The sequence below is a fragment of the Ursus americanus genome, chromosome 12, assembly GCF_024610735.1.
Source record: "Ursus americanus isolate L20-20 chromosome 12, mUrsAme1.1.p, whole genome shotgun sequence".
Classification (NCBI taxonomy): Eukaryota; Metazoa; Chordata; class Mammalia; order Carnivora; family Ursidae; genus Ursus; species Ursus americanus.
In genome coordinates, this window is record NC_142138.1 from 38,058,788 (window position 1) to 38,071,573 (window position 12,786).

The 12,786-nt window shown below is 43.8% G+C and overlaps 1 long non-coding RNA gene across 5 annotated transcripts in view; it reads right to left on the reverse strand.

Annotated features, from left to right (window-relative positions):
* LOC148109171 (uncharacterized) overlaps window positions 1-12,455 on the reverse strand; it is a 100,989-nt gene extending 88,534 nt beyond the window's left edge. Inside the window, exon 1 of one of the 5 annotated variants that reach the window (XR_015726286.1) lies at window positions 11,986-12,455. This is a non-coding gene — a long non-coding RNA (uncharacterized LOC148109171). Of the gene's footprint in view, window positions 1-4,297; window positions 4,705-10,677; window positions 11,002-11,985 lie in introns of those variants that run through there. The other 4 variants (XR_015726290.1, XR_015726289.1, XR_015726288.1 and 1 more) reach the window with 4 other exon arrangements.
* Between the last annotated feature and the right edge of the window lie 331 nt (window positions 12,456-12,786).

Sequence of the window (12,786 nt, forward strand, 5' to 3'; positions counted from 1 at the left end):
TTAAAAATTATCCAGAATAAAACACACAGAGGAAAAAAAAGACTAAAAGTAAAATAAACAGAGTCCAGTGAGTTGGTAAAAACTTCAAGTGACCTAATACGAGTCTCCTAAATGCAGACAGGGAGTGTGATGTGAGACCAAAAAATATTTGGGGAAATAATGGCTGAAAATTTTTTCCAAATCTGATCAAAATTATAAACCCATAGATCCAAGAATCCCAAGCACAAGAAACATAAGAAAACTACACAAGGCACATCACAATGAAATTGCCTAAAACTGGTGATAAAGTGAAAATTCTTAAAGGAAGTCACAGAAATGATACATTACATAGAGAAAAATAGAGATAAGAATGTCAGAAGACTTCTCATCAGAAACAACACAAACCAGAGCAGTGAGACATCTTTTAATGGAAGAAAAGACTGGCAACATAGAAGTCCAATATCCAGTAAAAATAGCTTTCAAATATGAAGGTAAAATACGCAAATGAATACATGAAACAACTGGTAAAACTGAATAAGGTCAGTAGGCTGGCTAACAGTACTGTACTCAGGTCAATTTCCTGGTTTTATTATACTACAGTTACAAGATGCCACCATTGGAGAAAGGTCAGTGAAAGCTTCATGGGACTGACTCTAATACTTTTTTTTTGAAACTTTCTGGAGGCTACATTATTTCAAAATAAAAAAGTTAAAAAAAGAGGAATGTGACAAATTCTTTTTTAGATAACACAAAAGCTGAGAGAATTCATCGCCAACATACCTGCACAAGAAACATGAAAAGAAGTGCTTCAGAGAGAAGTCTTGTTGTACTGTTGTAAGGTACTTATATTATATGTGAAACAGTATAAAGTCGCTTGAAGGTAGTCTGTGATAAATTTAAAATGTACACTGTAAACCCTAAAGCAACTGCTGAAATTAAGCAACGAAGAGTTATAGCCCATAAGCCAATAAAAGGAGTAAAATAGTATTAAAAAAAATCAGTCTAGAAAAGGAAGAAAAATGGAAAAGAGGAACAAAGAATGGATGGGACAAATAGAAAACAGCAAGATGATAGATGTAATCCTAACTGTATCAATAATCACATTAAGTGTGAAGGGTCTAAACACCTCAATTAAAAGATGGAGACTGCTACATTGGATAAACAAGCAAAACAAGAAACCCACTGTAAATATAAAGACACACATAGATTAAAAGTAAGAGATGAAAAAATATAACATGCTAACACTAATCAAAAGAAAGCTGGAGTTGGGAGTAGATTTCAGAGCAAAGAATATTAGTAGAGATAAGCGAATGTATTAGAGTTCTCCAGGGAAACAGAACCAATAGGAAATATATATATATATGTATATATATATATGTATATGTATATATATACACACACACACAAATATATATATAAAGTAAACATTATATAAATATATATAATATAAAGAAACATATATATATGGAGAAGTTTAGGGGCACCTGAGTGGCTCAGTCAGTTAAGCCTTCAACTCTTGATTTCAGCTCAGGTCAGGATCTCAGAGTTGTGAGATCCGGCTCCGCACTGGTGCTTAAGATTTTCGCTCTCCCTTTGCCCCTTCCCCCTTAAAAAAGAGACGTTTAATATAAGAAATTGGCTCCTATGAGTATGGAGGCTGACAAACCCGAAGATCTGCAGCTGGCAAGCTGGAGACCCAGGAGAGCTGATGGTGTAGTTCCAGTCCCAACAGGCTCAAGACCCAGGAAGAATAGATGTTTCAGTTCACATCTACAGACAGGAAAACACTGATGTTCCCAGCTCAAAGGCATTCAGGTAGGAGGCATTTCTTCTTACTCAGTCTTTGGTTCTATTTAGGGCTTCAACTGATTGGATACTGCCCACCCCCATCCTCCGGGCCATGGGGAGAGCAATCCACTTTACTCAGTCTACGGATTCAAATGTTAATCTTATCCAAAAGCACCATCACAGACACACCCAGAATAAGGTTTAACCAAATATTCGGGTACTCCATGGCTTAGTCAAGTTGACACATAAAATTAACTATCATAGAAGGTCATTTCATAATTACAGAGGGGTTAATTTATCAAGAGAATTTAACAAACTTACATGTTTATGCACCTAATAACAGATGTTTAAAATATATCAAAGCACAACCTGATAGAACTAAAAGGAAAAACAGAGAAATCCATACCTGCAGTTGAAGGTTTCAATACTCCTCTTTTACTTATCCAGAGAATAGGGAGACAAAAATCAGTGGGAATACAGAACACTTGAACATCACTATCACACAACTTAACCTAACTCATGTTTACAGAACACTCTACCCACAACAGCATAGGTATTCTTTTCAAGATAGACCATATTCTGGGGCATAAAATAAGTCTCAATAAATTTAAAAGAATTCAAGTCATACACAGTTTATTTTCTGACCACAATTAAACTACACTAGAAATAAACAACAGAATGATACTTGAAAACTATCCAAACCATTGGATCCTAAATAACACACTTTTAAATAACTCAGAAGTGAAAAAGAAATAAAAAAGGCAGTTAGAAAGTCCTTTGAACTGAATGAAAATGGAAGCAACATATCAAAATCTGTGGGATGCAGTTGAAGGCAGGGTTAGAGAGAAATCTATAGCACTAGAAGCTTATACTAGAAAGGAAAAAAAATCTTAAATCAGTGACCTCAGCCTCCAGATTAAGAAACTTGACAAATAAGAGAAAACTAAAGCCAAAGTAAATAGAAGAAAGGAAATAACGCCAGATGGCACACCACAAACAATGGTGGAATCAAATTAAACAACTCTTTAAAATGCCACCAGTGTAATAGAACCCTGGAGTACAGTCTTCTTACTCAATATGTCTCCCTTCTTGTCCACTCCCACTGTAGTCAACTGCTTAGGAAAAAAGCTTCAAATGACTGGGCTCACCTTTAAAACTAGAGAACAGCAATCTTGAGATTCACCATGCACCATTTCAGCCACGGCCAAAAATATAATTCACATATCCACTAGTTATCATTAGAATACCAGAAGATGTAAGTTTACCCAAAAGGCTCCAAACACCTGGACAGCTTATCAAAGGGAAGTAGAAAGGCATTTGAGACAAAAATATCCAACCCTTACTAATGAGGGGTTGTCAGAGGACTCCCAAGGCTCATGCTGATACTATATCATAAGCAGAGTCAATTAAATTCAAGCCGAGAAAAACATTGCTTGTTCTTCCGAGTTTGCAGAGGAAGCACTCGAAGTTCCAAGAGCAACACCGTCCAGTGCAATGAGAAAACCTCACCCTTAGTATGGGTCCATGTTCAGACAGAGATCCAGAAAAGATTGTGCACGCTGTACCTTTATGAAGGATTCTATTACACAGTATTTACACACACATTATTTACGCATGCTCTCACTGCTCTAGACTGTGTGGTCTTTAAAGTAAGGGACCACATCTTTATATCCCCAAAACCTAGCTCAGTGCAATCATTTATTAAATGTCCTTTAAAAGGCAAGCACAAGCTAAAGGGTTATAACCCAATGGGATAGCCTAGAGACTTAGAAAAACAAAACAAGCCTTCAGATCCAAGTTGAAAGCAAAGAACAGAGGCTTATTATCGTTTCTCTGAGTTCAATTAGATTTTAAAAACATTTAAAAAATGGATTTGTTTCAAGTCTTCAGTGAGAGTTTGGGTGGGACTGGGTTTTATCTGAACCAGTCTGCCCATCCTTTTCCCACAGAGCTCTGGAAGAAAGCAGAGAGCGATGACTCACCAGTTGGCACAGTTCTTAGTTCCTATGTACTGACACCAAATTGTGTTCCAAAAGAGAGGCGTTTACAAAGGATTAAAACCTGGATGCCCGGGCCCTGGAATGTGGCTCACGTTATAAGCTTTCCAACGTGGTGCTAAATTAACTGTGTTTAGTTCCAGATGGTTAATGACTCATAAGTGGAGAGGTGACTTCAAGTGGAAATTGTCTCAATTCTCAGTTTATGCCACTTCAGAAGGCTTCCCTGAGTTTGCTCCCCTTCCCATCCTCACCCCTACCTCCTTCTGTGGCCCCAGCTCTTAGGGTTGCAAACCCCTGAAAACCGATGGCCTAGCTATGAAAGTAGGCCCTTTCTGGTTCCCTTTCCTGGACTGAGAGTAAAGGATTTCTCTACTCAAAATAGTAGAACGATGACCTAGAAAGTGGCGGAAGCCCAGAGAAAAGAAAGATGAATGAAATCTAGATCGATTGTGGTAACAAGAAAAGAAAATGAATCCATGGGGATGTCATAATTCACTATGATCTTCTCATTCCCACCCTCCCCTCCTTACCTTCCGCAACACAGGCGCTCATGAGTATGTGCGTCCACGCGTGCCTCAGTGCACTGGCCCAATACCCTCTTCACATAGGCACGTGGCTCCCTTCTGAGTTTCCACACTTTGTACTTCCTCTTCCTCTGTTATCTTTTATTGTTACCACGTTGTCTTTATAGAGCCTGCACAGCACTCTCGCGCCGGCTCTGACTGCCCTGGCACTTCTCTTCTGTCTTTCAAACACAGAATCCCCAAATAATACTTCCTTCATTATTTCTCATTAAACTCCACATCCTCTGGAACTTGTCATTTGTCCCCAGGTAACAGAAATAACATACATCTAAATCATTCTACACAGTGCCCAGCAAGGAAGCAAATGTAAGTGGAGATGAATGTCCCCATCCCTGCTTTCTGATTATGACGATGTGCTGACGATGTTGACAAGACGGTAACGATCCCATTCACTTCAGTCTGTACCTCCTTTTAGAAGCTACACTCGCCAGTGGCTGAAAGACTTCAACATGAATGAATCTGAAAGTGCTAAGAAAAAGGGAAAGGCTGGCTCTATAATGGTGAGGTGGTAACAATACAAAAGAGAAAAAGAGCAAACACTCATAAAGGGAGTGGAAACTCAGGGAGTCAGGACAGTGCAGCAGAAACGTAGAAAGGGCATGGGCTTTGGAGTCAGATGGGACTGGGTTAGAATGCTTGTTTGGTCACATTCTAACTGCCTGGTCTTGGGCAAGTTGCTTAACTTCTCTGAACCCCCACTTTCTAAGCTTTGAAAGATGTCAACATGTTCATCTTAGACGATTTTCATAAACATTACATGAGATAACCTTAAAGGCATTTGGCTCGTGTCAGATGTCCTGTAAATGTTAGTTCCCTTCCCTCCCCTCTCAGAAAGAAGGATCCGTCGAGATAAGAATTTCCAACAGCACCCAAATGGCTACTCTTGTCTGTAATCAATGCATTTTAAGAGGCTCATCTTAAGGTTCTCGACTTCAGGTGTTTTCTAATACATCCTGAAGATGCACATGCCCTTTGCAATTGCCAGCTTCAAAGGGAATGTGTATGTGAGTGCCTATGCATAACTGTGCCTGACCCCTCCCAGCCATCGAAATTTACCCACTCGACAAGTCCTCCCATCCTTAAGGGGTGGGACTCTAAATTAGACGTCCCTTGTCTGCACTCCTAAAGCAATTTGGTTGCACTGCACTTACAGCATAGATCACTGTACTGTATTACCTGCATCAACATCTATATCTCCCCCAGGCTGCGAGAGCTGTGATGGCAAAGCCTAGATATTATTCCTCTTTGTGTCATCCCCTAGCACAAAGCCTGGCATAATACCATATTTATAGGATTGACCTGAATGACCAATCTTCTGGATCTGCAGTACTTCAGTATATATTCTACACTTTGTCATTCCCCAGCAGCCTTTCCCACAGTCTCAGAAATTCAAGCATTGAACACATATTATCTTTGTCCATTAAGAATTGACTGTTTAGGGGCGCCTGGGTGGCACAGCGGTTAAGCGCCTGCCTTCAGCTCAGGGCGTGATCCCAGTGTTATGGGATCGAGCCCCACATCAGGCTCCTCTGCTGGGAGCCTGCTCTTCCTCTCCCACTCCCCCTGCTTGTGTTCCCTCTCTCTATCTCTGTCAAAAAAAAAAAAAAAAAAAAAAAAAGAATTGACTGTTTAGGTGATCAAAGTCACAAACTTCCAGTTATAAAATAAATAAATCCTGGGGATGTCATGTACAGCATGGTGACTATAGTTAATAATACTGTATTGTATATTTCAAAGTTGCTAAGAGAGTAAATCTTAAAAAGTTCACCACACAAGAAAAAAAATTGTAACTATGGGAGATGATGGGTGTTAACTAAAATTATTGTGGTGATCATTTCCCAATAAATACAAATATTGGACCATGTGTGGTATACCTAAAACTAGTATAATGTTATATGTCAATTATATCTTAATTTCAAAAAAAGAAAAAAAAAGTTAGAAACAACTACACACACACACACACACACAAAGATTGGCTGCTTAAAAACTTTTTTTTTCTTTGGAGAGCTAAGACCTACTCAAAGGAAAGGAGGTACAAGATTTAAAAGAAATGCTTGGGACTAGCCTCAAAGGGCTCTTTGCTTTTTACTTGTTGTCATAACCTTGGGCACCCTACCCCCACCCTCACAGCCAAGGCTGAAAAACACTTGTGTAAGTCTCAGAGACACAGAGTGTTCGAGGTGGGTGCCTGGGGGGCTCCGTGCTTGGTAACTGTTGTGAGGGTGACCAATGGTTGTGGGAGGTGGCGGCTCTGGCTGCCTCCAGTAACAAAGCTGATGGCGATGACTAAGTTATAGTAGAAGTATCTCTCAATCTCTGAGTTCCTCCTTTGTTGTGACACATCTCTTTTTCTTCAGAGGAAATAGGAGCAAGCTTAGGCAAGGGTCCCTGGTGCAGAGGGAACCCTCTTTTATTGTTTAACTCATTCATTACCAGACTCTTGTGAAGAAACTGGGGCCCACAATTACTGAAAACCACAGGAATCCAAGAAACATTTAGAAATATATCTGACTAACACCCACAGTCAGTTGTTAGGGGAGGTCAAGAAGTTGAGGGCAAGTTTCTAAACTTTAAGGCAGATTTCATGGAGGGCGAATCCCATGTTTGTTTTTTTTCTTAAAGATTTTATTTATTTGTCAGAGAGAAAGAGAGAGAGCACAAGCAGGGGGAGTGGCAGGCAGAGGAAGAAGCAGGTTCCTTGCTGAGCAAGGAGCCCGGTATGGGACTTGATCAGTATGGGACTTCATCGATCCCAGAACCCTGGGATCATGACCAAGCCCAAGGCAGACACTCAACTGACTGAGCCACCCAGGCGTCCCTCCCATGTTCTTCCTTAAAAGAATAACCTTTGGAGACAGACCCTCTGTTCTCCCTCAACAGCTCTGTGCCCTTGCACCAGCTACTGACTCTACTTAGCTAAGCCTCAGTTTTCTCATCATTTAAATGGACATAAAATGGAATGCTATAACCAACAACGGTATAAACATTACATAAAATCACTAACTTATCTATATATATTAACTCCCTAGTCTTTGGCAGGCAAAACCCAGGTCCCATAGATCTAACTATTCCCATGGCTTCCGTATGCTGAGGCCACGAGTCAGCTGTCAATACTCCTCAGGCATGGTGTTTAGTCTCTGGCTGGTCTCTGGGGCACTTGAGTGCATGACCCCTGAGCTGGGGCAACCCCATTATCTTTTATAGGTGAGGAAACCAAGGCAGAATGTCACAAGGCTCACTACTGCCTGTAGGCAAATTTGCAATTCCATGACACACAAAGCTCAAGTGGTTTCTTAAATGGTCACTGGGACTCCAGTGCCAGCCAGAGAATTGGGATGCATGGACTTTTAAAATCACTTCATTTATATACCATTTATCAAATGTTTTTGTAACTTGACTTCATCTAGTCCAAAGAATGGAGAATATTCTCTAGAGGATAAGGCTAGCTCATTCTATGCTAATTGTAGTAAAAGTGAAGATAATGATGGCACTTAGCTGTAGCAGTAATTGGAATTTATTAGCCACTTACTCTGTCCCAAGCATCCTGCTGAGCATTAAATGTATCTTATGTCTTATTTCACATAATCAGCCCAACAGCTGGAATCCTCCTCTGTACTTAGTTCTCAGACCAGCAAAAAGCTGCAAGAATAAATTGCTTCAATTTTTCTGTAGGATCTGGGTGCTCAAGTACTGTGCCCAAATCAAATCTTTTCTAAATTCTGAATGTGGTATGTGTGGTTTTAAGCAGGCAATTAAGAGACAGGTATCTCTGGAAATAAAACACAAGAGGAGAAGCTTAATTCTTAATCGTTTGAATCTGGAGCCATTTGGTAGTGACTGATAATTAATATATATCATATTGCTTAATCATATTTAGAAGATGGATTGCAGGGTGGAGTGGGAGAGGTGCCTTCTAGTCTGTTCCAATGAAATGTTTCTGTGTTATCACTAGATCATAAGTTCTATAAGGTGAGGGGGTTAGAAATGCCTGGCTTCCTGTGGACAGATGCCAGGTATAGGAAATAAACAGATACAGTTCCCATTGGTTACAGATGCCCTAAAAAAAAAAAAAAAGTGTTTCCTATCATGCTGCCAAGGCAATACCAGCTGGTTATAACATAAATTCAGGGGGAGAAGAAAGAAGGAAACTCAGTAGTGTCTGGGAGTGAGTGAAGTAGAAAATAAGAAAAAAACTCATTCCAATTTTGTTTATAAAGTACAAACTCCTACAACTGACTTAAGTGGCAGCCCTGACTCTTAAGTGAATGAAAGTCTGGTCAGCCTGACAATTAAATGGAGCCCAGGGTGCTATTTCCTGATATTTTGTGAGTGGTTGGGAGCAACAGAATGCTGGAGCAGGACAGGTTCTAGAGTCATTCAGGCCAGAGATCACAACTGGCAGCCCCCAGATAGTGCCTTCTTTGATTTTCCTAGGATTAACTTAGATGGCATTTTAACATTATTTTAATTGCCAACATTTAAAAAATTAAAGGACTTCACAGAAAAATCCAGATCTCTGGTATACTTTACAAAATGAGAAAACAGGCAAACAGTGGACCTTAATTTTCACCAGTCAACCTCTCCGACCCCCATGGTTGGTCCCCACTAACACCATCATTCTCCAATGCTGCGGCCTAGTGTCAGCCACCACGAATCCTTGAGATGGTATTTTGTTACTTGGATGACCCCTGTGAGCCATTCAGTGCATGTACCCTGAACTCAGGCAACCCCATTATCTTATAGATGGGGAAACCAAGGCAAAACCTCACATGGCTTACAACTGCCAGAGGCCCGGTGTTATGACAGGCCAGGCCATTTGCAGACCTAGCTAACATCTCATGCCAGTTCCCCAAAGGACACACTAGGTGCACTCTAGTCATGAATGGTCAAGGCTCTGTTTCCCTCTGTGTCCAATGTCTTTCCCTGTATCAGATTCTTGCTCATCCTTTCAGACTCAGAGTATTTCCATCCTCGCTCCCCAGGCAGAGAAGTGTCCACACAGCATTTTGTACCCACTTCCACAACAGATTGCAGAGTCCTCCAGGGGAAGGTCAATGTTAAGGCCCTCTTTCTGATGTCACTAGTGCCTATCACAGTGCCATGACACACCAGGAGCTCTGAATAAATCTGGGGCTCAAAGGGGATAATCAATTTGTCCTCAGATACATAAATAATTATATTCATAATGTCTAGTGGAAAAAACAGATTAATAGCATATTCAACCCGTAAGGCACACTCAGACTGATAAGCTGTCAAGTAAGTGACCTTGAAAACTTTATCTCTGTGACAAATGAAATTGCTATCAGTTCAAGCCTTACTCCAGACATTGAGACTCCTTGATCAGTGTGGCTTGTGAGGTATCAGAAGGTGCTAGATATCTTCCCAACTAGCCTGCTGAGGTGCTTAAAAGCCCACTGTATAAACTTACTTACATTAAGGCTTTTCCTGTTAAAATGAACACCCCTTCCCCCTTCCTCCCCAAGAGCCAGTACATTAGGCAATTCTCAAAGATTAGCACAGCTTCAGTTAATTTACCAACTATTTTTCTATCTGATGCATTTATCCTGGAATGTCTGGGTAAGTTGTGATAGAGTTAGATAAAAGTAAAATTCTAGGAAACGGAACAGGCCTAAATGCTTGAAGAGATGGGGAATAGGCAGTATGCACCATGCTTAAGTACGAGGCTTGTTGGAACCAAGAAGCCCTTGTGTCCAATTCTGCTACCTCCTAGCTGAGTGTCTTTTGGTTAAACACTTACCTTCTGTGCCTCCATTTCTTCATTAGATAAAAAAATGGTGTCAACGAGAGGATCTGCCTCAATGGGGCATTGGAGAATTAAATGAGTCAACATACAGCAGGCATTCAAAACTGTGCCTGACATAGAGTGGTCTAAGTGTTTGCTTCTCTAATTAGGAGAGAATGGCAAGAAATTTAGCCCTGAAAGGGGCTGCTCCTGCTCTCCAATCTCCTGGTCCCCTTTCCCAATGCACGGGTGAAGGATACAAGGTCTAGAGAGGATGAAGAGCTTACCGAAGGCTGCAGGCTAGTGGACAGCAGAGCTAGATCTTCCTATCAGGGATCCACCCCCCCCCCGCACCCCACCCTCGCCTTGGAACTACTGATGAGAAAGAGAGAAAAGGGTTGTGGGAGACCCAGAGAAGCCGAGAGCGAATCTAGCCTCTCTCCCTTCTGGGGATAATAGGACCCAGCCCTTTGGGACTTCTCCCCAGAGTCAATTCCATGTCCCTGCTCTCGGGTGGGCTCGAAGTCGGAGCAAACGCCACCCTCTGACACACACACACCCACACCCCCGCGCCTGGGCGTACCCTCTAAGTCTGGCACAAGGCGGCAACTCGCTGCCCCGCTGGGAGGACGACTCAACAGTGGGGTGGACGGGAAAAGTGACATAATCCGGCCGCGGCGCCCTCCGCGCCAGCCTCCCACGCAGCGCGGGGTGGGCCTCGGCCCTCGCACGGGTGCGGGCTGGGGCCCGGGCTGGGCCGCCGGGGTGTCCCGCGCGCTCGATACCGCCCGCCCGCAGCGCCTGAGGCCCCGCCGCCCGAGGCCCAGGCGCCGGCACTCCGCTGCAGCGCGGTCTCAGGGCCCGCTTCGGGGGCCGCCGCCGCCCCCCGGAGCTGGATGACGGAGTCTTGAAAGACTTTCACCAAATATGGGCCGGGGCTGGAAACGTCCTAAGGCGCGCGCCTCCGGAAACCTCGCGTCCAGCCCACCGCCGCGACGTTGGGCGCGCAGGCCAGGCGGCCGGCAGGGGGCGGCGGGCAGCAAGCAGCCCCGGCGCGCCGACTGCTCCAGCCCTGGGTCTCCCCGCCGCGCCCCCTGCACGCTGTCTGCGCAGGGGTGCTCAGGACAGCCGAGGCCCTCCCCGCGCGCCGGCCACCCAGTTCCTGCCGCTAGCCCGATTACCTCCGGCTTTCCCTACCATCACTCCACAGGGTGGGGGTGGGGTGGGGAGCCGGAGCGGGGAGGAGGGAAAGGATGGCGCGGGGGCGGCACCTTAAAGCTGACCCTTCGTCGTCACCATAAATTGTTCTGTTCATTAAAGTGGCTATAAAAAGCGTAGTTGTGAGACGGGGTGTGCAGGCGAAGACCTGACTGTGAGGGCACATGCACGCGCAGACACACCGCTATCAGAGGCACTCCTATCGTCCAAGGCAGTGGTTCTCAGGGTGTGATTCCCCAGGCCAGCAGCAGCAGCAGCATCGCCTCGGGACTTGTTAGAAATGTAACTAGTAAGAAACTCTGGGGTAGGGCCCAGCAAACAGTCTTTTAATCAGCCCTCCAGGTGATTCTGAGACACGACGACGTTTGAGAACTACCGGTCTAGGGCTGGGAAACTGGAGTCGACAGTTTCAGGGCGATTATTATTCTCAGTTGCCGCCCGACAGTGAACCCTTCTTTTGGTGACCTGAAATTCCCTGGCAGCAGCGGGGAAGAGATGTCCCCATCACTGAGCTCAAAGCCAGGAGCTGCCGAAGACAAGCAGCTCCTTCTCTGTGCCTTGCAGCCCAAGGAAACAACGCGGGCCGTTATTCACTCACGGGGCGCCGGTGCAGGGAGGGAGTGAGGAAAAAGAGCAAAAGAGCCATGCAGAATTAGCATCCGAAGACACTTACCCATAAACATTTGCACATTTCCCCTCTAATCTGTCAACGTGAACTGATCTGCAGCTCTCAGCGGAGGAGGCGAGAAGGCGACGGGACATCTGGGGTTTCTGGACCATCCTTAAGCAGGACGTGAGGAGCTGCAGTTCCTCTCGTCTGATGCCGTCGTTTACTAGCAGGCGCACCAGGACATAGTATACGGAAAGGCTGTGCACATAGGTTGCTCCAGTCTCTCCCTCTCCCCCACCTCCTGGCCCTGTTTGCTCCGGCTCCCCACCCTCCTCCCACAACGTACTCCCTGCTTTAAATGGGTAGCTGATGGTAAGGTTCTCTAAGTTTCTCCTCTAGGGCAAACATCCTCCAAGATTCCCCAACTGAAGCCCAGAAACAAACCCACACATCCTTGTTAGAAAACTTTAATCTGATTTTTAAAGGAATCTCTGGAATGGCCTGTGTTTCAAAGCTGTGCGGCAGACGAAATCTCTTTGCGTATCTTCCGTCCCGCTCAATAAAAGAGCAAGGTATATACACCGGCCAGTTGGATCATCCACTATAATTTTATTTCAAATCATGATAGATTGCGTGAAAAACAAGGAATTCCAAAGAATTTCCTGCTCTGGGAACAGAAGTTAAGTCTATATTTAACAACATTTGAAGCTGTCAAGAATGCTTTGTGGTTGGATAACAGAGGCAGAAAAATGTTAAAAACGCAGGCTACTGCTATACCCAAATATGGAAATATTGTTACGTCTGGTGTCTGATTCACCATCTGGAAATACTTACAACCATGAAGTCAAATAGAAAAGACTCCAC